Raw genomic sequence first — 26330 nt, 5'->3', positions numbered from 1 at the left:
AAACATGGCTCAGAACGTCGTATAACGTCATAATATCACGTTTTGGGCACATTTTGTTTTTTATCTCCAACATGCTCCAAGATGTCATTTGACGCCTGAATATCAAATATATGGTCAACAGAATTACCGTAACCAAAAGTGATAGAAAGTTCAAACATGGCTCAGAACGGCGTATAACGTCATAATATCACGTTTTGGGCACATTTTGTTTTTTATCTCCAACATGCTCCAAGATGTCATTTGGCGCCTGAATATCACAAATATGGTCAGCAGAATTATCGGAACCAAAAGTGATAGAAAGTTCAAACATGGCTCAGAACGGCGTATAACGTCATAATATCACGTTTTAGGCACATTTTGTTTTTTATCTCCAACATGCTCTGTAACGGTTCCGTTCGAGGTTATTGAATTTCCTTGTGATTTGTCTGTAATTGTTAGAAGTCGGGGAATTATATACTATTTTGTTTATTTACCTTGTTATAATTTTTGTTTTTTTGTTACAGCAAGCCGAACTTGGAAACACTTGAAAATCCTTTCCTTTTCATCACTTTTCTTAAATCCTTTCCTTTCGCTCATTTTAAACGCCTTTTTCTTTTTCATTACCTTCATTACAATCACACAATAGATCTTAACCTTAAAACTTTTCTTTTTCTCTTCTTCGTTACTATCATGAATTTTGTTTACATTTTTAAGTTCGGACTGTCAATAATAGAGGGAGGGAGTGATTTTGAATTCTTGGCACCGCGCGATTTTATAACGAGTTTTTTTGGTTAAAATCTTGGGAAATGAATACCCGTGCGCGATTTTACTCTTCCTCTTTTGAAACCAGCCTTTGTAGTGTTTGGATGGTTAACAAGAATTTTAAGTCGACATTTTGGTATAATTCTGTGTAGAATTTTGGATCGATTTATATCCGTATTTTTCGGGATCTGAGTTAATTAATCCTTTAATTTTTCGTTTGGAAATTATTCAACGATTACGGTTTCACCGGATTTATTGCACATTTTTACAAAGATTATTCATTTTGCTGGTTAAAACCTCATACCACCTTGAGGTAGGTTTTTCTTTTTACATTTTCTTTAATTTTAGCTTAATACTAACTTAAACCTAAATTCATTTAAACTCCTTTCACACTACATAAAATCATCCATTCCTACATTCTTGCCTAATTATCTATTTACATTTTTCTTTCTTTTTTTACACGCTAGGTTTTTTTTTTTCTGAGAGCCTTATTCCTTATATAAGTTCTTGGGAAATCTCCCATCCCGGAAACAAGTACTACCTGGAATAAAGAAGTAAATTAGAAGCTACATAACCCAAGTTTCCTGTACTTACCATCGAACAAGTGTTTCCAAAGGAGGTTTGCTGGATTTTGTTGCTGTATCTACGTATAATTGTTGTCATCGTGAAGTCATCATCCTTCGTTCAAAAGAGTTTGGAATAAAGGTCAGAATTTTCCTTTTTATACAAAAAGAATATCAGTGTGGTTAGATACTTTTGTATTTTTTTTATAAAGTAAGATTTTCTTTTGTACTTACCATTTAATTTTTTTATTAACTTCACTGGTTCATTTTGTTCATTTCACTTTAAACCAGTTCTTTATTATTATTATCTCATTTTAATTGTCAATTAATTTTTCTTGTAAAGTTATCGGATTTATTAGGGGTGTTATTAATTTCGGTATTGATTTCGATTTTGTTTTCTTTTCCGTTCGCCTGATCGAGCGCTCGGGTCAATCGGGGACGTGTCGCGATCATTATTTAGGTTTGTTTTAATTTTGTTTTATTCAGTTCATTATTATTTTCTTTCTCTTTTACCCCCCTAATTATTCGGGATTTTTTTTGAACAATCTCCGTTATTTTATTTACTACTTATATACTTTATATTTTGTTTTACCATATTTTTTTTTTTTCCTTAATAAATTTGTTTTTATATGGTATATGATTTCGCGATTTCTTTGTGTTTTGTTATATGTTGGTGTTGTCGAACCTTTTCCCTTCCAGCCCTCTTCGCAGTTAGAGCGATCTGTAACTGAAACTGCGTGGCGCCTTATAAATTCAAACCCACCCCATCTTCACTGGGAAGCCGAGGTGTTGCAGATCTGTATTTTTTTAAAAGGGGTTCGATTGTGTTGTTGTCGTTTTGTTGAAAAGCCGCCACAGCTCCAAGATGTCATTTGGCGCCTGAATATCACAAATATGGTCAACAGAATTACCGGAACCGAAAGTGATAGAAAGTTCAAACATGGCTCAAAACGGCGTATAACGTCATAATATCACGTTTTGGGCACATTTTGTTTTTTATCTCCAACATGCTCCAAGATGTCATTTGACGCCTGAATATCACAAATATGGTCAACAGAATTATGGGAACCGAAAGTGATAGAAAGTTCAAACATGGCTCAGAACGGCGTATAACGTCATAATATCACGTTTTGGGCACATTTTGTTTTTTATCTCCAACATGCTCCAAGATGTCATTTGACGCCTGAATATCACAAATATGGTCAACAGAATTATGGGAACCGAAAGTGATAGAAAGTTCAAACATGGCTCAGAACGGCGTATAACGTCATAATATCACGTTTTGGGCACATTTTGTTTTTTATCTCCAACATGCTCCAAGATGTCATTTGGCGCCTGAATATCACAAATATGGTCAGCAGAATTATCGGAACCAAAAGTGATAGAAAGTTCAAACATGGCTCAGAACGGCGTATAACGTCATAATATCACGTTTTGGGCACATTTTGTTTTTTATCTCCAACATGCTCCAAGATGTCATTTGGCGCCTGAATATCACAAATATGGTCAACAGAATTATTGGAACCGAAAGTGATAGAAAGTTCAAACATGGCTCAAAACGGCGTATAACGTCATAATATCACGTTTTGGGCACATTTTGTTTTTTATCTCCAACATGCTCCAAGATGTCATTTGGCGCCTGAATATCAAATATATGGTCAACAGAATTACCGGAACCAAAAGTGATAGAAAGTTCAAACATGGCTCAGAACGGCGTATAACGTCATAATATCACGTTTTGGGCACATTTTGTTTTTTATCTCCAACATGCTCCAAGATGTCATTTGACGCCTGAATATCAAATATATGGTCAACAGAATTACCGGAACCAAAAGTGATAGAAAGTTCAAACATGGCTCAGAACGGCGTATAACGTCATAATATCACGTTTTGGGCACATTTTGTTTTTTATCTCCAACATGCTCCAACATGTCATTTGGCGCCTGAATATCACAAATATGGTCAACAGAATTATCGGAACCGAAAGTGATAGAAAGTTCAAACATGGCTCAAAACGGCGTATAACGTCATAATATCACGTTTTGGGCACATTTTGTTTTTTATCTCCAACATGCTCCAAGATGTCATTTGGCGCCTGAATATCAAATATATGGTCAACAGAATTACCGGAACCAAAAGTGATAGAAAGTTCAAACATGGCTCAGAACGGCGTATAACGTCATAATATCACGTTTTGGGCACATTTTGTTTTTTATCTCCAACATTCTCCAACATGTCATTTGGCGCCTGAATATCACAAATATGGTCAACAGAATTATCGGAACCGAAAGTGATAGAAAGTTCAAACATGGCTCAAAACGGCGTATAACGTCATAATATCACGTTTTGGGCACATTTTGTTTTTTATCTCCAACATGCTCCAACATGTCATTTGGCGCCTGAATATCAAATATATGGTCAACAGAATTACCGGAACCAAAAGTGATAGAAAGTTCAAACATGGCTCAGAACGGCGTATAACGTCATGATATCACGTTTTGGGCACATTTTGTTTTTTATCTCCAACATGCTCCAAGATGTCATTTGGCGCCTGAATATCACAAATATGGTCAACAGAATTACCGGAACCAAAAGTGATAGAAAGTTCAAACGTGGCACAAAACGGCGTATAACGTCATAATATCACGTTTTGGGCACATTTTGTTTTTTATCTCCAACATGCTCCAAGATGTCATTTGGCGTCTGAATATCACAAATATGGTCAACAAAATTATCGGAACCGAAAGTGATAGAGAGTTCAAACGTGGCTCAAAACGGCGTATAACGTCATAATATCACGTTTTGGGCACATTTTGTTTTTTATCTCCAACATGCTCCAAGATGTCATTTGGCGCCTGAATATCACAAATATGGTCAGCAGAATTATCGGAACCAAAAGTGATAGAAAGTTCAAACATGGCTCAGAACGGCGTATAACGTCATAATATCACGTTTTGGGCACATTTTGTTTTTTATCTCCAACATGCTCCAACATGTCATTTGGCGCCTGAATATCAAATATATGGTCAACAGAATTACCGGAACCAAAAGTGATAGAAAGTTCAAACATGGCTCAGAACGGCGTATAACGTCATAATATCACGTTTTGGGCACATTTTGTTTTTTATCTCCAACATGCTCCAACATGTCATTTGGCGCCTGAATATCAAATATATGGTCAACAGAATTACCGGAACCAAAAGTGATAGAAAGTTCAAACATGGCTCAGAACGGCGTATAACGTCATAATATCACGTTTTGGGCACATTTTGTTTTTTATCTCCAACATGCTCCAACATGTCATTTGGCGCCTGAATATCACAAATATGGTCAACAGAATTACCGGAACCAAAAGTGATAGAAAGTTCAAACATGGCTCAGAACGTCGTATAACGTCATAATATCACGTTTTGGGCACATTTTGTTTTTTATCTCCAACATGCTCCAAGATATCATTTGGCGCATGAATATCACAAATATGGTCAACAGAATTATGGGAACCGAAAGTGATAGAAAGTTCAAACATGGCTCAAAACGGCGTATAAAGTCATAATATCACGTTTTGGGCACATTTTGTTTTTTATCTCCAACATGCTCCAAGATGTCATTTGGCGCCTGAATATCAAATATATGGTCAACAGAATTACCGGAACCAAAAGTGATAGAAAGTTCAAACATGGCTCAAAACGGCGTAGAACGTCATAATATCACGTTTTGGGCACATTTTGTTTTTTATCTCCAACATGCTCCAAGATGTCATTTGGCGCCTGAATATCACAAATATGGTCAGCAGAATTATCGGAACCAAAAGTGATAGAAAGTTCAAACATGGCTAAGAACGTCGTATAACGTCATAATATCACGTTTTGGGCACATTTTGTTTTTTATCTCCAACATGCTCCAAGATGTCATCTGGCGCCTGAATATCACAAATATGGTCAGCAGAATTATCGGAACCAAAAGTGATAGAAAGTTCAAACATGGCTAAGAACGTCGTATAACGTCATAATATCACGTTTTGGGCACATTTTGTTTTTTATCTCCAACATGCTTCAAGATGTCATTTGGCGCCTGAATATCACATATATGGTCAACAGAATTACCGGAACCGAAAGTGATAGAGAGTTCAAACATGGCTCAGAACGGCGTATAACGTCATAATATCACGTTTTGGGCACATTTTGTTTTTTATCTCCAACATGCTCCAACATGTCATTTGGCGCCTGAATATCACAAATATGGTCAGCAGAATTATCGGAACCGAAAGTGATAGAAAGTTCAAACATGGCTCAGAACGTCGTATAACGTTATAATATCACGTTTTGGGCACATTTTGTTTTTTATCTCCAACATGCTCCAAGATGTCATTTGGCGCCTGAATATCAAATATATGGTCAACAGAATTACCGGAACCAAAAGTGATAGAAAGTTCAAACATGGCTCAGAACGGCGTATAACGTCATAATATCACGTTTTGGGCACATTTTGTTTTTTATCTCCAACATGCTCCAAGATGTCATTTGGCGCCTGAATATCACAAATATGGTCAGCAGAATTATCGGAACCAAAAGTGATAGAAAGTTCAAACATGTCTCAGAACGGCGTATAACGTCATAATATCACGTTTTGGGCACATTTTGTGTTTTATCTCCAACATGCTCCAAGATGTCATTTGGCGCCTGAATATCACAAATATGGTCAGCAGAATTATCGGAACCAAAAGTGATAGAAAGTTCAAACAAGGCTCAGAACGGCGTATAACGTCATAATATCACGTTTTGGGCACATTTTGTTTTTTATCTCCAACATGCTCCAAGATGTCATTTGGCGCCTGAATATCACAAATATGGTCAACAGAATTATCGGAACCGAAAGTGATAGAAAGTTCAAACATGGCTCAAAACGGCGTATAACGTCATAATATCACGTTTTGGGCACATTTTGTTTTTTATCTCCAACATGCTCCAAGATGTCATTTGGCGCCTGAATATCAAATATATGGTCAACAGAATTACCGGAACCGAAAGTGATAGAAAGATCAAACATGGCTCAAAACGGCGTATAACGTCATAATATCACGTTTTGGGCACATTTTGTTTTTTATCTCCAACATGCTCCAAGATGTCATTTGGCGCCTGAATATCAAATATATGGTCAACAGAATTACCGGAACCAAAAGTGATAGAAAGTTCAAACATGGCTCAGAACGGCGTATAACGTCATATCACGTTTTGGGCACATTTTGTTTTTTATCTCCAACATGCTCCAAGATGTCATTTGACGCCTGAATATCAAATATATGGTCAACAGAATTACCGGAACCAAAAGTGATAGAAAGTTCAAACATGGCTCAGAACGGCGTATAACGTCATAATATCACGTTTTGGGCACATTTTGTTTTTTATCTCCAACATGCTCCAAGATGTCATTTGACGCCTGAATATCAAATATATGGTCAACAGAATTACCGGAGCCAAAAGTGATAGAAAGTTCAAACATGGCTCAGAACGGCGTATAACGTCATAATATCACGTTTTGGGCACATTTTGTTTTTTATCTCCAACATTCTCCAACATGTCATTTGGCGCCTGAATATCACAAATATGGTCAACAGAATTATCGGAACCGAAAGTGATAGAAAGTTCAAACATGGCTCAAAACGGCGTATAACGTCATAATATCACGTTTTGGGCACATTTTGTTTTTTATCTCCAACATGCTCCAACATGTCATTTGGCGCCTGAATATCACAAATATGGTCAACAGAATTATCGGAACCGAAAGTGATAGAAAGTTCAAACATGGCTCAAAACGGCGTATAACGTCATAATATCACGTTTTGGGCACATTTTGTTTTTTATCTCCAACATGCTCCAAGATGTCATTTGGCGCCTGAATATCACAAATATGGTCAACAGAATTACCGGAACCAAAAGTGATAGAAAGTTCAAACGTGGCTCAAAACGGCGTATAACGTCATAATATCACGTTTTGGGCACATTTTGTTTTTTATCTCCAACATGCTCCAAGATGTCATTTGACGCCTGAATATCAAATATATGGTCAACAGAATTACCGGAACCAAAAGTGATAGAAAGTTCAAACATGGCTCAGAACGGCGTATAACGTCATAATATCACGTTTTGGGCACATTTTGTTTTTTATCTCCAACATGCTCCAACATGTCATTTGGCGCCTGAATATCAAATATATGGTCAACAGAATTACCGGAACCAAAAGTGATAGAAAGTTCAAACATGGCTCAGAACGGCGTATAACGTCATAATATCACGTTTTGGGCACATTTTGTTTTTTATCTCCAACATGCTCCAAGATGTCATTTGGCGCCTGAATATCAAATATATGGTCAACAGAATTACCGGAACCAAAAGTGATAGAAAGTTCAAACATGGCTCAGAACGGCGTATAACGTCATAATATCACGTTTTGGGCACATTTTGTTTTTTATCTCCAACATGCTCCAAGATGTCATTTGACGCCTGAATATCAAATATATGGTCAACAGAATTACCTTAACCAAAAGTGATAGAAAGTTCAAACATGGCTCAGAACGGCGTATAACGTCATAATATCACGTTTTGGGCACATTTTGTTTTTTATCTCCAACATGCTCCAACATGCTCCAACATGTCATTTGGCGCCTGAATATCACAAATATGGTCAACAGAATTATCGGAACCGAAAGTGATAGAAAGTTCAAACATGGCTCAAAACGGCGTATAACGTCATAATATCACGTTTTGGGCACATTTTGTTTTTTATCTCCAACATGCTCCAAGATGTCATTTGGCGCCTGAATATCAAATATATGGTCAACAGAATTACCGGAACCAAAAGTGATAGAAAGTTCAAACATGGCTCAGAACGGCGTATAACGTCATAATATCACGTTTTGGGCACATTTTGTTTTTTATCTCCAACATGCTCCAAGATGTCATTTGACGCCTGAATATCAAATATATGGTCAACAGAATTACCGGAACCAAAAGTGATAGAAAGTTCAAACATGGCTCAGAACGGCGTATAACGTCATAATATCACGTTTTGGGCACATTTTGTTTTTTATCTCCAACATTCTCCAACATGTCATTTGGCGCCTGAATATCACAAATATGGTCAACAGAATTATCGGAACCGAAAGTGATAGAAAGTTCAAACATGGCTCAAAACGGCGTATAACGTCATAATATCACGTTTTGGGCACATTTTGTTTTTTATCTCCAACATGCTCCAACATGTCATTTGGCGCCTGAATATCACAAATATGGTCAACAGAATTATCGGAACCGAAAGTGATAGAAAGTTCAAACATGGCTCAAAACGGCGTATAACGTCATAATATCACGTTTTGGGCACATTTTGTTTTTTATCTCCAACATGCTCCAAGATGTCATTTGGCGCCTGAATATCAAATATATGGTCAACAGAATTACCGGAACCAAAAGTGATAGAAAGTTCAAACATGGCTCAAAACGGCGTAGAACGTCATAATATCACGTTTTGGGCACATTTTGTTTTTTATCTCCAACATGCTCCAAGATGTCATTTGGCGCCTGAATATCACAAATATGGTCAGCAGAATTATCGGAACCAAAAGTGATAGAAAGTTCAAACATGGCTAAGAACGTCGTATAACGTCATAATATCACGTTTTGGGCACATTTTGTTTTTTATCTCCAACATGCTCCAACATGTCATTTGGCGCCTGAATATCACAAATATGGTCAACAGAATTATCGGAACCGAAAGTGATAGAAAGTTCAAACATGGCTCAAAACGGCGTATAACGTCATAATATCACGTTTTGGGCACATTTTGTTTTTTATCTCCAACATGCTCCAAGATGTCATTTGGCGCCTGAATATCACAAATATGGTCAACAGAATTACCGGAACCAAAAGTGATAGAAAGTTCAAACGTGGCTCAAAACGGCGTATAACGTCATAATATCACGTTTTGGGCACATTTTGTTTTTTATCTCCAACATGCTCCAAGATGTCATTTGGCGCCTGAATATCACAAATATGGTCAACAAAATTATCGGAACCGAAAGTGATAGAGAGTTCACACGTGGCTCAAAACGGCGTATAACGTCATAATATCACGTTTTGGGCACATTTTGTTTTTTATCTCCAACATGCTCCAAGATGTCATTTGGCGCCTGAATATCACAAATATGGTCAGCAGAATTATCGGAACCAAAAGTGATAGAAAGTTCAAACATGGCTAAGAACGTCGTATAACGTCATAATATCACGTTTTGGGCACATTTTGTTTTTTATCTCCAACATGCTCCAAGATGTCATTTGACGCCTGAATATCAAATATATGGTCAACAGAATTACCGGAACCAAAAGTGATAGAAAGTTCAAACATGGCTCAGAACGGCGTATAACGTCATAATATCACGTTTTGGGCACATTTTGTTTTTTATCTCCAACATGCTCCAACATGTCATTTGGCGCCTGAATATCAAATATATGGTCAATAGAATTACCGGAACCAAAAGTGATAGAAAGTTCAAACATGGCTCAGAACGGCGTATAACGTCATGATATCACGTTTTGGGCACATTTTGTTTTTTATCTCCAACATGCTCCAAGATGTCATTTGGCGCCTGAATATCACAAATATGGTCAACAGAATTATCGGAACCGAAAGTGATAGAAAGTTCAAACATGGCTCAGAACGTCGTATAACGTCATAATATCAAGTTTTGGGCACATTTTGTTTTTTATCTCCAACATGCTCCAAGATATCATTTGACGCCTGAATATCACAAATATGGTCAACAGAATTACCGGAACCAAAAGTGATAGAAAGTTCAAACATGGCTCAAAACGGCGTATAACGTCATAATATCACGTTTTGGGCACATTTTGTTTTTTATCTCCAACATGCTCCAACATGTCATTTGGCGCCTGAATATCACAAATATGGTCAACAGAATTATGGGAACCGAAAGTGATAGAAAGTTCAAACATGGCTCAAAACGGCGTATAAAGTCATAATATCACGTTTTGGGCACATTTTGTTTTTTATCTCCAACATGCTCCAAGATGTCATTTGGCGCCTGAATATCAAATATATGGTCAACAGAATTACCGGAACCAAAAGTGATAGAAAGTTCAAACATGGCTCAGAACGGCGTATAACGTCATAATATCACGTTTTGGGCACATTTTGTTTTTTATCTCCAACATGCTCCAAGATGTCATTTGACGCCTGAATATCAAATATATGGTCAACAGAATTACCGGAACCAAAAGTGATAGAAAGTTCAAACATGGCTCAGAACGGCGTATAACGTCATAATATCACGTTTTGGGCACATTTTGTTTTTTATCTCCAACATGCTCCAAGATGCCATTTGGCGTCTGAATATCACAAATATGGTCAACAGAATTATCGGAACCGAAAGTGATAGAAAGTTGAAACATGGCTCAAAACGGCGTATAACGTCATAATATCACGTTTTGGGCACATTTTGTTTTTTATCTCCAACTTGCTCCAAGATGCCATTTGGCGTCTGAATATCACAAATATGGTCAGCAGAATTATCGGAACCGAAGGTGATAGAAAGTTCAAACATGGCTCAGAACGGCGTATAGCGTCATAATATCACGTTTTGGGCACATTTTGTTTTTTATCTCCAACATGCTCCAAGATGTCATTTGGCGTCTGAATATCACAAATATGGTCAACAGAATTATCGGAACCGAAAGTGATAGAAAGTTGAAACATGGCTCAAAACGGCGTATAACGTCATAATATCACGTTTTGGGCACATTTTGTTTTTTATCTCCAACATGCTCCAAGATGTCATTTGGCGCCTGAATATCACAAATATGGTCAGCAGAATTATCGGAACCGAAAGTGATAGAAAGTTCAAACATGGCTCAGAACGGCGTATAACGTCATAATATCACGTTTTGGGCACATTTTGTTTTTTATCTCCAACTTGCTCCAAGATGTCATTTGGCGTCTGAATATCACAAATATGGTCAGCAGAATTATCGGAACCAAAAGTGATAGAGAGTTCAAACATGGCTCAAAACGGCGTATAACGTCATAATATCACGTTTTGGGCACATTTTGTTTTTTATCTCCAACATGCTCCAAGATGTCATTTGACGCCTGAATATCACAAATATGGTCGACAGAATTACCGGAACGAAAAGTGATAGAAAGTTGAAACATGGCTCAAAAGGGCGTATAACGTCATAATATCACGTTTTGGGCACATTTTGTTTTTTATCTCCAACATGCTCCAAGATGTCATTTGACGCCTGAATATCACAAATATGGTCAGCAGTATTATCGGAACCAAAAGTGATAGAGAGTTCAAACATGGCTCAAAACGGCGTATAACGTCATAATATCACGTTTTGGGCACATTTTGTTTTTTATCTCCAACATGCTCCAAGATGTCATTTGACGCCTGAATATCACAAATTTGGTCGACAGAATTACCGGAACCAAAAGTGATAGATAGTTCAAACATGGCTCAAAAGGGCGTATAACGTCATAATATCACGTTTTGGGCACATTTTGTTTTTTATCTCCAACATGCTCCAAGATGTCATTTGACGCCTGAATATCACAAATATGGTCAACAGAATTATCGGAACCGAAAGTGATAGAAAGTTCAAACATGGCTCAGAACGTCGTATAACGTCATAATATCACGTTTTGGGCACATTTTGTTTTTTATCTCCAACATGCTCCAAGATGTCATTTGACGCCTGAATATCAAATATATGGTCAACAGAATTACCGTAACCAAAAGTGATAGAAAGTTCAAACATGGCTCAGAACGGCGTATAACGTCATAATATCACGTTTTGGGCACATTTTGTTTTTTATCTCCAACATGCTCCAAGATGTCATTTGGCGCCTGAATATCACAAATATGGTCAGCAGAATTATCGGAACCAAAAGTGATAGAAAGTTCAAACATGGCTCAGAACGGCGTATAACGTCATAATATCACGTTTTGGGCACATTTTGTTTTTTATCTCCAACATGCTCCAAGATGCCATTTGGCGTCTGAATATCACAAATATGGTCAACAGAATTATCGGAACCGAAAGTGATAGAAAGTTGAAACATGGCTCAAAACGGCGTATAACGTCATAATATCACGTTTTGGGCACATTTTGTTTTTTATCTCCAACTTGCTCCAAGATGCCATTTGGCGTCTGAATATCACAAATATGGTCAGCAGAATTATCGGAACCGAAGGTGATAGAAAGTTCAAACATGGCTCAGAACGGCGTATAGCGTCATAATATCACGTTTTGGGCACATTTTGTTTTTTATCTCCAACATGCTCCAAGATGTCATTTGGCGTCTGAATATCACAAATATGGTCAACAGAATTATCGGAACCGAAAGTGATAGAAAGTTGAAACATGGCTCAAAACGGCGTATAACGTCATAATATCACGTTTTGGGCACATTTTGTTTTTTATCTCCAACATGCTCCAAGATGTCATTTGGCGCCTGAATATCACAAATATGGTCAGCAGAATTATCGGAACCGAAAGTGATAGAAAGTTCAAACATGGCTCAGAACGGCGTATAACGTCATAATATCACGTTTTGGGCACATTTTGTTTTTTATCTCCAACTTGCTCCAAGATGTCATTTGGCGTCTGAATATCACAAATATGGTCAGCAGAATTATCGGAACCAAAAGTGATAGAGAGTTCAAACATGGCTCAAAACGGCGTATAACGTCATAATATCACGTTTTGGACACATTTTGTTTTTTATCTCCAACATGCTCCAAGATGTCATTTGACGCCTGAATATCACAAATATGGTCGACAGAATTACCGGAACGAAAAGTGATAGAAAGTTGAAACATGGCTCAAAAGGGCGTATAACGTCATAATATCACGTTTTGGGCACATTTTGTTTTTTATCTCCAACATGCTCCAAGATGTCATTTGACGCCTGAATATCACAAATATGGTCAGCAGAATTATCGGAACCAAAAGTGATAGAGAGTTCAAACATGGCTCAAAACGGCGTATAACGTCATAATATCACGTTTTGGGCACATTTTGTTTTTTATCTCCAACATGCTCCAAGATGTCATTTGACGCCTGAATATCACAAATTTGGTCGACAGAATTACCGGAACCAAAAGTGATAGATAGTTCAAACATGGCTCAAAAGGGCGTATAACGTCATAATATCACGTTTTGGGCACATTTTGTTTTTTATCTCCAACATGCTCCAAGATGTCATTTGACGCCTGAATATCACAAATATGGTCAACAGAATTATCGGAACCGAAAGTGATAGAAAGTTCAAACATGGCTCAGAACGTCGTATAACGTCATAATATCACGTTTTGGGCACATTTTGTTTTTTATCTCCAACATGCTCCAAGATGTCATTTGACGCCTGAATATCAAATATATGGTCAACAGAATTACCGTAACCAAAAGTGATAGAAAGTTCAAACATGGCTCAGAACGGCGTATAACGTCATAATATCACGTTTTGGGCACATTTTGTTTTTTATCTCCAACATGCTCCAAGATGTCATTTGGCGCCTGAATATCACAAATATGGTCAGCAGAATTATCGGAACCAAAAGTGATAGAAAGTTCAAACATGGCTCAGAACGGCGTATAACGTCATAATATCACGTTTTAGGCACATTTTGTTTTTTATCTCCAACATGCTCTGTAACGGTTCCGTTCGAGGTTATTGAATTTCCTTGTGATTTGTCTGTAATTGTTAGAAGTCGGGGAATTATATACTATTTTGTTTATTTACCTTGTTATAATTTTTGTTTTTTTGTTACAGCAAGCCGAACTTGGAAACACTTGAAAATCCTTTCCTTTTCATCACTTTTCTTAAATCCTTTCCTTTCGCTCATTTTACACGCCTTTTTCTTTTTCATTACCTTCATTACAATCACACAATAGATCTTAACCTTAAAACTTTTCTTTTTCTCTTCTTCGTTACTATCATGAATTTTGTTTACATTTTTAAGTTCGGACTGTCAATAATAGAGGGAGGGAGTGATTTTGAATTCTTGGCACCGCGCGATTTTATAACGAGTTTTTTTGGTTAAAATCTTGGGAAATGAATACCCGTGCGCGATTTTACTCTTCCTCTTTTGAAACCAGCCTTTGTAGTGTTTGGATGGTTAACAAGAATTTTAAGTCGACATTTTGGTATAATTCTGTGTAGAATTTTGGATCGATTTATATCCGTATTTTTCGGGATCTGAGTTAATTAATCCTTTAATTTTTCGTTTGGAAATTATTCAACGATTACGGTTTCACCGGATTTATTGCACATTTTTACAAAGATTATTCATTTTGCTGGTTAAAACCTCATACCACCTTGAGGTAGGTTTTTCTTTTTACATTTTCTTTAATTTTAGCTTAATACTAACTTAAACCTAAATTCATTTAAACTCCTTTCACACTACATAAAATCATCCATTCCTACATTCTTGCCTAATTATCTATTTACATTTTTCTTTCTTTTTTTACACGCTAGGTTTTTTTTTTCTGAGAGCCTTATTCCTTATATAAGTTCTTGGGAAATCTCCCATCCCGGAAACAAGTACTACCTGGAATAAAGAAGTAAATTAGAAGCTACATAACCCAAGTTTCCTGTACTTACCATCGAACAAGTGTTTCCAAAGGAGGTTTGCTGGATTTTGTTGCTGTATCTACGTATAATTGTTGTCATCGTGAAGTCATCATCCTTCGTTCAAAAGAGTTTGGAATAAAGGTCAGAATTTTCCTTTTTATACAAAAAGAATATCAGTGTGGTTAGATACTTTTGTATTTTTTTTATAAAGTAAGATTTTCTTTTGTACTTACCATTTAATTTTTTTGTTAACTTCACTGGTTCATTTTGTTCATTTCACTTTAAACCAGTTCTTTATTATTATTATCTCATTTTAATTGTCAATTAATTTTTCTTGTAAAGTTATCGGATTTATTAGGGGTGTTATTAATTTCGGTATTGATTTCGATTTTGTTTTCTTTTCCGTTCGCCTGATCGAGCGCTCGGGTCAATCGGGGACGTGTCGCGATCATTATTTAGGTTTGTTTTAATTTTGTTTTATTCAGTTCATTATTATTTTCTTTCTCTTTTACCCCCCTAATTATTCGGGATTTTTTTTGAACAATCTCCGTTATTTTATTTACTACTTATATACTTTATATTTTGTTTTACCATATTTTTTTTTTTTCCTTAATAAATTTGTTTTTATATGGTATATGATTTCGCGATTTCTTTGTGTTTTGTTATATGTTGGTGTTGTCGAACCTTTTCCCTTCCAGCCCTCTTCGCAGTTAGAGCGATCTGTAACTGAAACTGCGTGGCGCCTTATAAATTCAAACCCACCCCATCTTCACTGGGAAGCCGAGGTGTTGCAGATCTGTATTTTTTTAAAAGGGGTTCGATTGTGTTGTTGTCGTTTTGTTGAAAAGCCGCCACAGCTCCAAGATGTCATTTGGCGCCTGAATATCACAAATATGGTCAACAGAATTACCGGAACCGAAAGTGATAGAAAGTTCAAACATGGCTCAAAACGGCGTATAACGTCATAATATCACGTTTTGGGCACATTTTGTTTTTTATCTCCAACATGCTCCAAGATGTCATTTGACGCCTGAATATCACAAATATGGTCAACAGAATTATGGGAACCGAAAGTGATAGAAAGTTCAAACATGGCTCAGAACGGCGTATAACGTCATAATATCACGTTTTGGGCACATTTTGTTTTTTATCTCCAACATGCTCCAAGATGTCATTTGACGCCTGAATATCACAAATATGGTCAACAGAATTATGGGAACCGAAAGTGATAGAAAGTTCAAACATGGCTCAGAACGGCGTATAACGTCATAATATCACGTTTTGGGCACATTTTGTTTTTTATCTCCAACATGCTCCAAGATGTCATTTGGCGCCTGAATATCACAAATATGGTCAGCAGAATTATCGGAACCAAAAGTGATAGAAAGTTCAAACATGGCTCAGAACGGCGTATAACGTCATAATATCACGTTTTGGGCACATTTTGTTTTTTATCTCCAACATGCTCCAAGATGTCATTTGGCGCCTGAATATCACAAATATGGTCAACAGAATTATTGGAACCGAAAGTGATAGAAAGTTCAAACATGGCTCAAAACGGCGTATAACGTCATAATATCACGTTTTGGGCACATTTTGTTTTTTATCTCCAACATGCTCCAAGATGTCATTTGGCGCCTGAATATCAAATATATGGTCAACAGAATTACCGGAACCAAAAGTGATAGAAAGTTCAAACATGGCTCAGAACGGCGTATAACGTCATAATATCACGTTTTGGGCACATTTTGTTTTTTATCTCCAACATGCTCCAAGATGTCATTTGACGCCTGAATATCAAATATATGGTCAACAGAATTACCGGAACCAAAAGTGATAGAAAGTTCAAACATGGCTCAGAACGGCGTATAACGTCATAATATCACGTTTTGGGCACATTTTGTTTTTTATCTCCAACATGCTCCAACATGTCATTTGGCGCCTGAATATCACAAATATGGTCAACAGAATTATCGGAACCGAAAGTGATAGAAAGTTCAAACATGGCTCAAAACGGCGTATAACGTCATAATATCACGTTTTGGGCACATTTTGTTTTTTATCTCCAACATGCTCCAAGATGTCATTTGGCGCCTGAATATCAAATATATGGTCAACAGAATTACCGGAACCAAAAGTGATAGAAAGTTCAAACATGGCTCAGAACGGCGTATAACGTCATAATATCACGTTTTGGGCACATTTTGTTTTTTATCTCCAACATTCTCCAACATGTCATTTGGCGCCTGAATATCACAAATATGGTCAACAGAATTATCGGAACCGAAAGTGATAGAAAGTTCAAACATGGCTCAAAACGGCGTATAACGTCATAATATCACGTTTTGGGCACATTTTGTTTTTTATCTCCAACATGCTCCAACATGTCATTTGGCGCCTGAATATCAAATATATGGTCAACAGAATTACCGGAACCAAAAGTGATAGAAAGTTCAAACATGGCTCAGAACGGCGTATAACGTCATGATATCACGTTTTGGGCACATTTTGTTTTTTATCTCCAACATGCTCCAAGATGTCATTTGGCGCCTGAATATCACAAATATGGTCAACAGAATTACCGGAACCAAAAGTGATAGAAAGTTCAAACGTGGCACAAAACGGCGTATAACGTCATAATATCACGTTTTGGGCACATTTTGTTTTTTATCTCCAACATGCTCCAAGATGTCATTTGGCGTCTGAATATCACAAATATGGTCAACAAAATTATCGGAACCGAAAGTGATAGAGAGTTCAAACGTGGCTCAAAACGGCGTATAACGTCATAATATCACGTTTTGGGCACATTTTGTTTTTTATCTCCAACATGCTCCAAGATGTCATTTGGCGCCTGAATATCACAAATATGGTCAGCAGAATTATCGGAACCAAAAGTGATAGAAAGTTCAAACATGGCTCAGAACGGCGTATAACGTCATAATATCACGTTTTGGGCACATTTTGTTTTTTATCTCCAACATGCTCCAACATGTCATTTGGCGCCTGAATATCAAATATATGGTCAACAGAATTACCGGAACCAAAAGTGATAGAAAGTTCAAACATGGCTCAGAACGGCGTATAACGTCATAATATCACGTTTTGGGCACATTTTGTTTTTTATCTCCAACATGCTCCAACATGTCATTTGGCGCCTGAATATCAAATATATGGTCAACAGAATTACCGGAACCAAAAGTGATAGAAAGTTCAAACATGGCTCAGAACGGCGTATAACGTCATAATATCACGTTTTGGGCACATTTTGTTTTTTATCTCCAACATGCTCCAACATGTCATTTGGCGCCTGAATATCAAATATATGGTCAACAGAATTACCGGAACCAAAAGTGATAGAAAGTTCAAACATGGCTCAGAACGTCGTATAACGTCATAATATCACGTTTTGGGCACATTTTGTTTTTTATCTCCAACATGCTCCAAGATATCATTTGACGCCTGAATATCACAAATATGGTCAACAGAATTACCGGAACCAAAAGTGATAGAAAGTTCAAACATGGCTCAAAACGGCGTATAACGTCATAATATCACGTTTTGGGCACATTTTGTTTTTTATCTCCAACATGCTCCAACATGTCATTTGGCGCCTGAATATCACAAATATGGTCAGCAGAATTATCGGAACCAAAAGTGATAGAAAGTTCAAACATGGCTCAGAACGGCGTATAACGTCATAATATCACGTTTTGGGCACATTTTGTTTTTTATCTCCAACATGCTCCAACATGTCATTTGGCGCCTGAATATCAAATATATGGTCAACAGAATTACCGGAACCAAAAGTGATAGAAAGTTCAAACATGGCTCAGAACGGCGTATAACGTCATAATATCACGTTTTGGGCACATTTTGTTTTTTATCTCCAACATGCTCCAACATGTCATTTGGCGCCTGAATATCAAATATATGGTCAACAGAATTACCGGAACCAAAAGTGATAGAAAGTTCAAACATGGCTCAGAACGGCGTATAACGTCATAATATCACGTTTTGGGCACATTTTGTTTTTTATCTCCAACATGCTCCAACATGTCATTTGGCGCCTGAATATCAAATATATGGTCAACAGAATTACCGGAACCAAAAGTGATAGAAAGTTCAAACATGGCTCAGAACGTCGTATAACGTCATAATATCACGTTTTGGGCACATTTTGTTTTTTATCTCCAACATGCTCCAAGATATCATTTGACGCCTGAATATCACAAATATGGTCAACAGAATTACCGGAACCAAAAGTGATAGAAAGTTCAAACATGGCTCAAAACGGCGTATAACGTCATAATATCACGTTTTGGGCACATTTTGTTTTTTATCTCCAACATGCCCCAACATGTCATTTGGCGCCTGAATATCACAAATATGGTCAACAGAATTATGGGAACCGAAAGTGATAGAAAGTTCAAACATGGCTCAAAACGGCGTATAAAGTCATAATATCACGTTTTGGGCACATTTTGTTTTTTATCTCCAACATGCTCCAAGATGTCATTTGGCGCCTGAATATCAAATATATGGTCAACAGAATTACCGGAACCAAAAGTGATAGAAAGTTCAAACATGGCTCAAAACGGCGTAGAACGTCATAATATCACGTTTTGGGCACATTTTGTTTTTTATCTCCAACATGCTCCAAGATGTCATTTGGCGCCTGAATATCACAAATATGGTCAGCAGAATTATCGGAACCAAAAGTGATAGAAAGTTCAAACATGGCTAAGAACGTCGTATAACGTCATAATATCACGTTTTGGGCACATTTTGTTTTTTATCTCCAACATGCTCCAAGATGTCATCTGGCGCCTGAATATCACAAATATGGTCAGCAGAATTATCGGAACCAAAAGTGATAGAAAGTTCAAACATGGCTAAGAACGTCGTATAACGTCATAATATCACGTTTTGGGCACATTTTGTTTTTTATCTCCAACATGCTTCAAGATGTCATTTGGCGCCTGAATATCACATATATGGTCAACAGAATTACCGGAACCGAAAGTGATAGAGAGTTCAAACATGGCTCAGAACGGCGTATAACGTCATAATATCACGTTTTGGGCACATTTTGTTTTTTATCTCCAACATGCTCCAACATGTCATTTGGCGCCTGAATATCACAAATATGGTCAGCAGAATTATCGGAACCGAAAGTGATAGAAAGTTCAAACATGGCTCAGAACGTCGTATAACGTTATAATATCACGTTTTGGGCACATTTTGTTTTTTATCTCCAACATGCTCCAAGATGTCATTTGGCGCCTGAATATCAAATATATGGTCAACAGAATTACCGGAACCAAAAGTGATAGAAAGTTCAAACATGGCTCAGAACGGCGTATAACGTCACAATATTACGTTTTGGGCACATTTTGTTTTTTATCTCCAACATGGTCCAAGATGTCATTTGGCGCCTGAATATCAAATATATGGTCAACAGAATTACCGGAACCAAAAGTGATAGAAAGTTCAAACATGGCTCAGAACGGCGTATAACGTCATAATATCACGTTTTGGGCACATTTTGTGTTTTATCTCCAACATGCTCCAAGATGTCATTTGGCGCCTGAATATCACAAATATGGTCAGCAGAATTATCGGAACCAAAAGTGATAGAAAGTTCAAACAAGGCTCAGAACGGCGTATAACGTCATAATATCACGTTTTGGGCACATTTTGTTTTTTATCTCCAACATGCTCCAAGATGTCATTTGGCGCCTGAATATCACAAATATGGTCAACAGAATTATGGGAACCGAAAGTGATAGAAAGTTCAAACATGGCTCAAAACGGCGTATAACGTCATAATATCACGTTTTGGGCACATTTTGTTTTTTATCTCCAACATGCTCCAAGATGTCATTTGGCGCCTGAATATCAAATATATGGTCAACAGAATTACCGGAACCGAAAGTGATAGAAAGATCAAACATGGCTCAAAACGGCGTATAACGTCATAATATCACGTTTTGGGCACATTTTGTTTTTTATCTCCAACATGCTCCAAGATGTCATTTGGCGCCTGAATATCACAAATATGGTCAGCAGAATTATCGGAACCAAAAGTGATAGAAAGTTCAAACATGGCTAAGAACGTCGTATAACGTCATAATATCACGTTTTGGGCACATTTTGTTTTTTATCTCCAACATGCTCCAAGATGTCATCTGGCGCCTGAATATCACAAATATGGTCAGCAGAATTATCGGAACCAAAAGTGATAGAAAGTTCAAACATGGCTAAGAACGTCGTATAACGTCATAATATCACGTTTTGGGCACATTTTGTTTTTTATCTCCAACATGCTTCAAGATGTCATTTGGCGCCTGAATATCACATATATGGTCAACAGAATTACCGGAACCGAAAGTGATAGAGAGTTCAAACATGGCTCAGAACGGCGTATAACGTCATAATATCACGTTTTGGGCACATTTTGTTTTTTATCTCCAACATGCTCCAACATGTCATTTGGCGCCTGAATATCACAAATATGGTCAGCAGAATTATCGGAACCGAAAGTGATAGAAAGTTCAAACATGGCTCAGAACGTCGTATAACGTTATAATATCACGTTTTGGGCACATTTTGTTTTTTATCTCCAACATGCTCCAAGATGTCATTTGGCGCCTGAATATCAAATATATGGTCAACAGAATTACCGGAACCAAAAGTGATAGAAAGTTCAAACATGGCTCAGAACGGCGTATAACGTCACAATATTACGTTTTGGGCACATTTTGTTTTTTATCTCCAACATGGTCCAAGATGTCATTTGGCGCCTGAATATCAAATATATGGTCAACAGAATTACCGGAACCAAAAGTGATAGAAAGTTCAAACATGGCTCAGAACGGCGTATAACGTCATAATATCACGTTTTGGGCACATTTTGTGTTTTATCTCCAACATGCTCCAAGATGTCATTTGGCGCCTGAATATCACAAATATGGTCAGCAGAATTATCGGAACCAAAAGTGATAGAAAGTTCAAACAAGGCTCAGAACGGCGTATAACGTCATAATATCACGTTTTGGGCACATTTTGTTTTTTATCTCCAACATGCTCCAAGATGTCATTTGGCGCCTGAATATCACAAATATGGTCAACAGAATTATCGGAACCGAAAGTGATAGAAAGTTCAAACATGGCTCAAAACGGCGTATAACGTCATAATATCACGTTTTGGGCACATTTTGTTTTTTATCTCCAACATGCTCCAAGATGTCATTTGGCGCCTGAATATCAAATATATGGTCAACAGAATTACCGGAACCGAAAGTGATAGAAAGATCAAACATGGCTCAAAACGGCGTATAACGTCATAATATCACGTTTTGGGCACATTTTGTTTTTTATCTCCAACATGCTCCAAGATGTCATTTGGCGCCTGAATATCAAATATATGGTCAACAGAATTACCGGAACCAAAAGTGATAGAAAGTTCAAACATGGCTCAGAACGGCGTATAACGTCATATCACGTTTTGGGCACATTTTGTTTTTTATCTCCAACATGCTCCAAGATGTCATTTGACGCCTGAATATCAAATATATGGTCAACAGAATTACCGGAACCAAAAGTGATAGAAAGTTCAAACATGGCTCAGAACGGCGTATAACGTCATAATATCACGTTTTGGGCACATTTTGTTTTTTATCTCCAACATGCTCCAACATGCTCCAACATGTCATTTGGCGCCTGAATATCACAAATATGGTCAACAGAATTATCGGAACCGAAAGTGATAGAAAGTTCAAACATGGCTCAAAACGGCGTATAACGTCATAATATCACGTTTTGGGCACATTTTGTTTTTTATCTCCAACATGCTCCAAGATGTCATTTGGCGCCTGAATATCAAATATATGGTCAACAGAATTACCGGAACCAAAAGTGATAGAAAGTTCAAACATGGCTCAGAACGGCGTATAACGTCATAATATCACGTTTTGGGCACATTTTGTTTTTTATCTCCAACATGCTCCAAGATGTCATTTGACGCCTGAATATCAAATATATGGTCAACAGAATTACCGGAGCCAAAAGTGATAGAAAGTTCAAACATGGCTCAGAACGGCGTATAACGTCATAATATCACGTTTTGGGCACATTTTGTTTTTTATCTCCAACATTCTCCAACATGTCATTTGGCGCCTGAATATCACAAATATGGTCAACAGAATTATCGGAACCGAAAGTGATAGAAAGTTCAAACATGGCTCAAAACGGCGTATAACGTCATAATATCACGTTTTGGGCACATTTTGTTTTTTATCTCCAACATGCTCCAACATGTCATTTGGCGCCTGAATATCACAAATATGGTCAACAGAATTATCGGAACCGAAAGTGATAGAAAGTTCAAACATGGCTCAAAACGGCGTATAACGTCATAATATCACGTTTTGGGCACATTTTGTTTTTTATCTCCAACATGCTCCAAGATGTCATTTGGCGCCTGAATATCACAAATATGGTCAACAGAATTACCGGAACCAAAAGTGATAGAAAGTTCAAACGTGGCTCAAAACGGCGTATAACGTCATAATATCACGTTTTGGGCACATTTTGTTTTTTATCTCCAACATGCTCCAAGATGTCATTTGACGCCTGAATATCAAATATATGGTCAACAGAATTACCGGAACCAAAAGTGATAGAAAGTTCAAACATGGCTCAGAACGGCGTATAACGTCATAATATCACGTTTTGGGCACATTTTGTTTTTTATCTCCAACATGCTCCAACATGTCATTTGGCGCCTGAATATCAAATATATGGTCAACAGAATTACCGGAACCAAAAGTGATAGAAAGTTCAAACATGGCTCAGAACGGCGTATAACGTCATAATATCACGTTTTGGGCACATTTTGTTTTTTATCTCCAACATGCTCCAAGATGTCATTTGGCGCCTGAATATCAAATATATGGTCAACAGAATTACCGGAACCAAAAGTGATAGAAAGTTCAAACATGGCTCAGAACGGCGTATAACGTCATAATATCACGTTTTGGGCACATTTTGTTTTTTATCTCCAACATGCTCCAAGATGTCATTTGACGCCTGAATATCAAATATATGGTCAACAGAATTACCTTAACCAAAAGTGATAGAAAGTTCAAACATGGCTCAGAACGGCGTATAACGTCATAATATCACGTTTTGGGCACATTTTGTTTTTTATCTCCAACATGCTCCAACATGCTCCAACATGTCATTTGGCGCCTGAATATCACAAATATGGTCAACAGAATTATCGGAACCGAAAGTGATAGAAAGTTCAAACATGGCTCAAAACGGCGTATAACGTCATAATATCACGTTTTGGGCACATTTTGTTTTTTATCTCCAACATGCTCCAAGATGTCATTTGGCGCCTGAATATCAAATATATGGTCAACAGAATTACCGGAACCAAAAGTGATAGAAAGTTCAAACATGGCTCAGAACGGCGTATAACGTCATAATATCACGTTTTGGGCACATTTTGTTTTTTATCTCCAACATGCTCCAAGATGTCATTTGACGCCTGAATATCAAATATATGGTCAACAGAATTACCGGAACCAAAAGTGATAGAAAGTTCAAACATGGCTCAGAACGGCGTATAACGTCATAATATCACGTTTTGGGCACATTTTGTTTTTTATCTCCAACATGCTCCAACATGTCATTTGGCGCCTGAATATCACAAATATGGTCAACAGAATTATCGGAACCGAAAGTGATAGAAAGTTCAAACATGGCTCAAAACGGCGTATAACGTCATAATATCACGTTTTGGGCACATTTTGTTTTTTATCTTCAACATGCTCCAAGATGTCATTTGGCGCCTGAATATCACAAATATGGTCAACAGAATTACCGGAACCAAAAGTGATAGAAAGTTCAAACGTGGCTCAAAACGGCGTATAACGTCATAATATCACGTTTTGGGCACATTTTGTTTTTTATCTCCAACATGCTCCAAGATGTCATTTGACGCCTGAATATCAAATATATGGTCAACAAAATTACCGGAACCAAAAGTGATAGAAAGTTCAAACATGGCTCAGAACGGCGTATAACGTCATAATATCACGTTTTGGGCACATTTTGTTTTTTATCTCCAACATGCTCCAACATGTCATTTGGCGCCTGAATATCAAATATATGGTCAACAGAATTACCGGAACCAAAAGTGATAGAAAGTTCAAACATGGCTCAGAACGGCGTATAACGTCATGATATCACGTTTTGGGCACATTTTGTTTTTTGTCTCCAACATGCTCCAAGATGTCATTTGGCGCCTGAATATCACAAATATGGTCAACAGAATTATCGGAACCGAAAGTGATAGAAAGTTCAAACATGGCTCAGAACGGCGTATAACGTCATAATATCACGTTTTGGGCACATTTTGTTTTTTATCTCCAACATGCTCCAAGATGTCATTTGGCGCCTGAATATCAAATATATGGTCAACAGAATTACCGGAACCAAAAGTGATAGAAAGTTCAAACATGGCTCAAAACGGCGTAGAACGTCATAATATCACGTTTTGGGCACATTTTGTTTTTTATCTCCAACATGCTCCAAGATGTCATTTGGCGCCTGAATATCACAAATATGGTCAGCAGAATAATCGGAACCAAAAGTGATAGAAAGTTCAAACATGGCTAAGAACGTCGTATAACGTCATAATATCACGTTTTGGGCACATTTTGTTTTTTATCTCCAACATGCTCCAACATGTCATTTGGCGCCTGAATATCACAAATATGGTCAACAGAATTATCGGAACCGAAAGTGATAGAAAGTTCAAACATGGCTCAAAACGGCGTATAACGTCATAATATCACGTTTTGGGCACATTTTGTTTTTTATCTCCAACATGCTCCAAGATGTCATTTGGCGCCTGAATATCACAAATATGGTCAACAGAATTACCGGAACCAAAAGTGATAGAAAGTTCAAACGTGGCTCAAAACGGCGTATAACGTCATAATATCACGTTTTGGGCACATTTTGTTTTTTATCTCCAACATGCTCCAAGATGTCATTTGGCGCCTGAATATCACAAATATGGTCAACAAAATTATCGGAACCGAAAGTGATAGAGAGTTCAAACGTGGCTCAAAACGGCGTATAACGTCATAATATCACGTTTTGGGCACATTTTGTTTTTTATCTCCAACATGCTCCAAGATGTCATTTGGCGCCTGAATATCACAAATATGGTCAGCAGAATTATCGGAACCAAAAGTGATAGAAAGTTCAAACATGGCTAAGAACGTCGTATAACGTCATAATATCACGTTTTGGGCACATTTTGTTTTTTATCTCCAACATGCTCCAAGATGTCATTTG

General features: G+C 37.3%; 2 long non-coding RNA genes across 5 annotated transcripts; both read right to left on the bottom strand.

Annotated features, from left to right (window-relative positions):
- Nucleotides 1–380: 380 nt before the first annotated feature.
- Nucleotides 381–1552, bottom strand: LOC139431156 (uncharacterized). 3 transcript variants are annotated; one of them, XR_011641456.1, is made up of 4 exons: nt 1539–1552; nt 1336–1458; nt 474–1282; nt 381–425 (listed from the first exon to the last, which is right to left on the bottom strand). It is a non-coding gene; the product is annotated as an uncharacterized lncRNA (long non-coding RNA). The 3 variants fall into 3 exon arrangements; XR_011641455.1 differs by lacking the exon at nt 1539–1552 and having other exon boundaries at nt 1336–1522; XR_011641457.1 differs by lacking the exon at nt 1539–1552 and having other exon boundaries at nt 381–413; nt 1336–1522.
- A 12475-nt stretch (nt 1553–14027) lies between these two features.
- Nucleotides 14028–15801, bottom strand: LOC139431157 (uncharacterized). 2 transcript variants are annotated; one of them, XR_011641459.1, is made up of 4 exons: nt 15185–15801; nt 14982–15104; nt 14121–14928; nt 14028–14072 (listed from the first exon to the last, which is right to left on the bottom strand). It is a non-coding gene; the product is annotated as an uncharacterized lncRNA (long non-coding RNA). The 2 variants fall into 2 exon arrangements; XR_011641460.1 differs by having other exon boundaries at nt 14028–14060.
- Nucleotides 15802–26330: the final 10529 nt, after the last annotated feature.

Source organism: Onthophagus taurus, chromosome 8 (genome assembly GCF_036711975.1).
Source record: "Onthophagus taurus isolate NC chromosome 8, IU_Otau_3.0, whole genome shotgun sequence".
In the NCBI taxonomy this organism is placed as follows: domain Eukaryota; kingdom Metazoa; phylum Arthropoda; class Insecta; order Coleoptera; family Scarabaeidae; genus Onthophagus; species Onthophagus taurus.
Note: the sequence above shows the minus strand (reverse complement) of the source record. Positions and strands in the feature narration are given on the sequence as shown.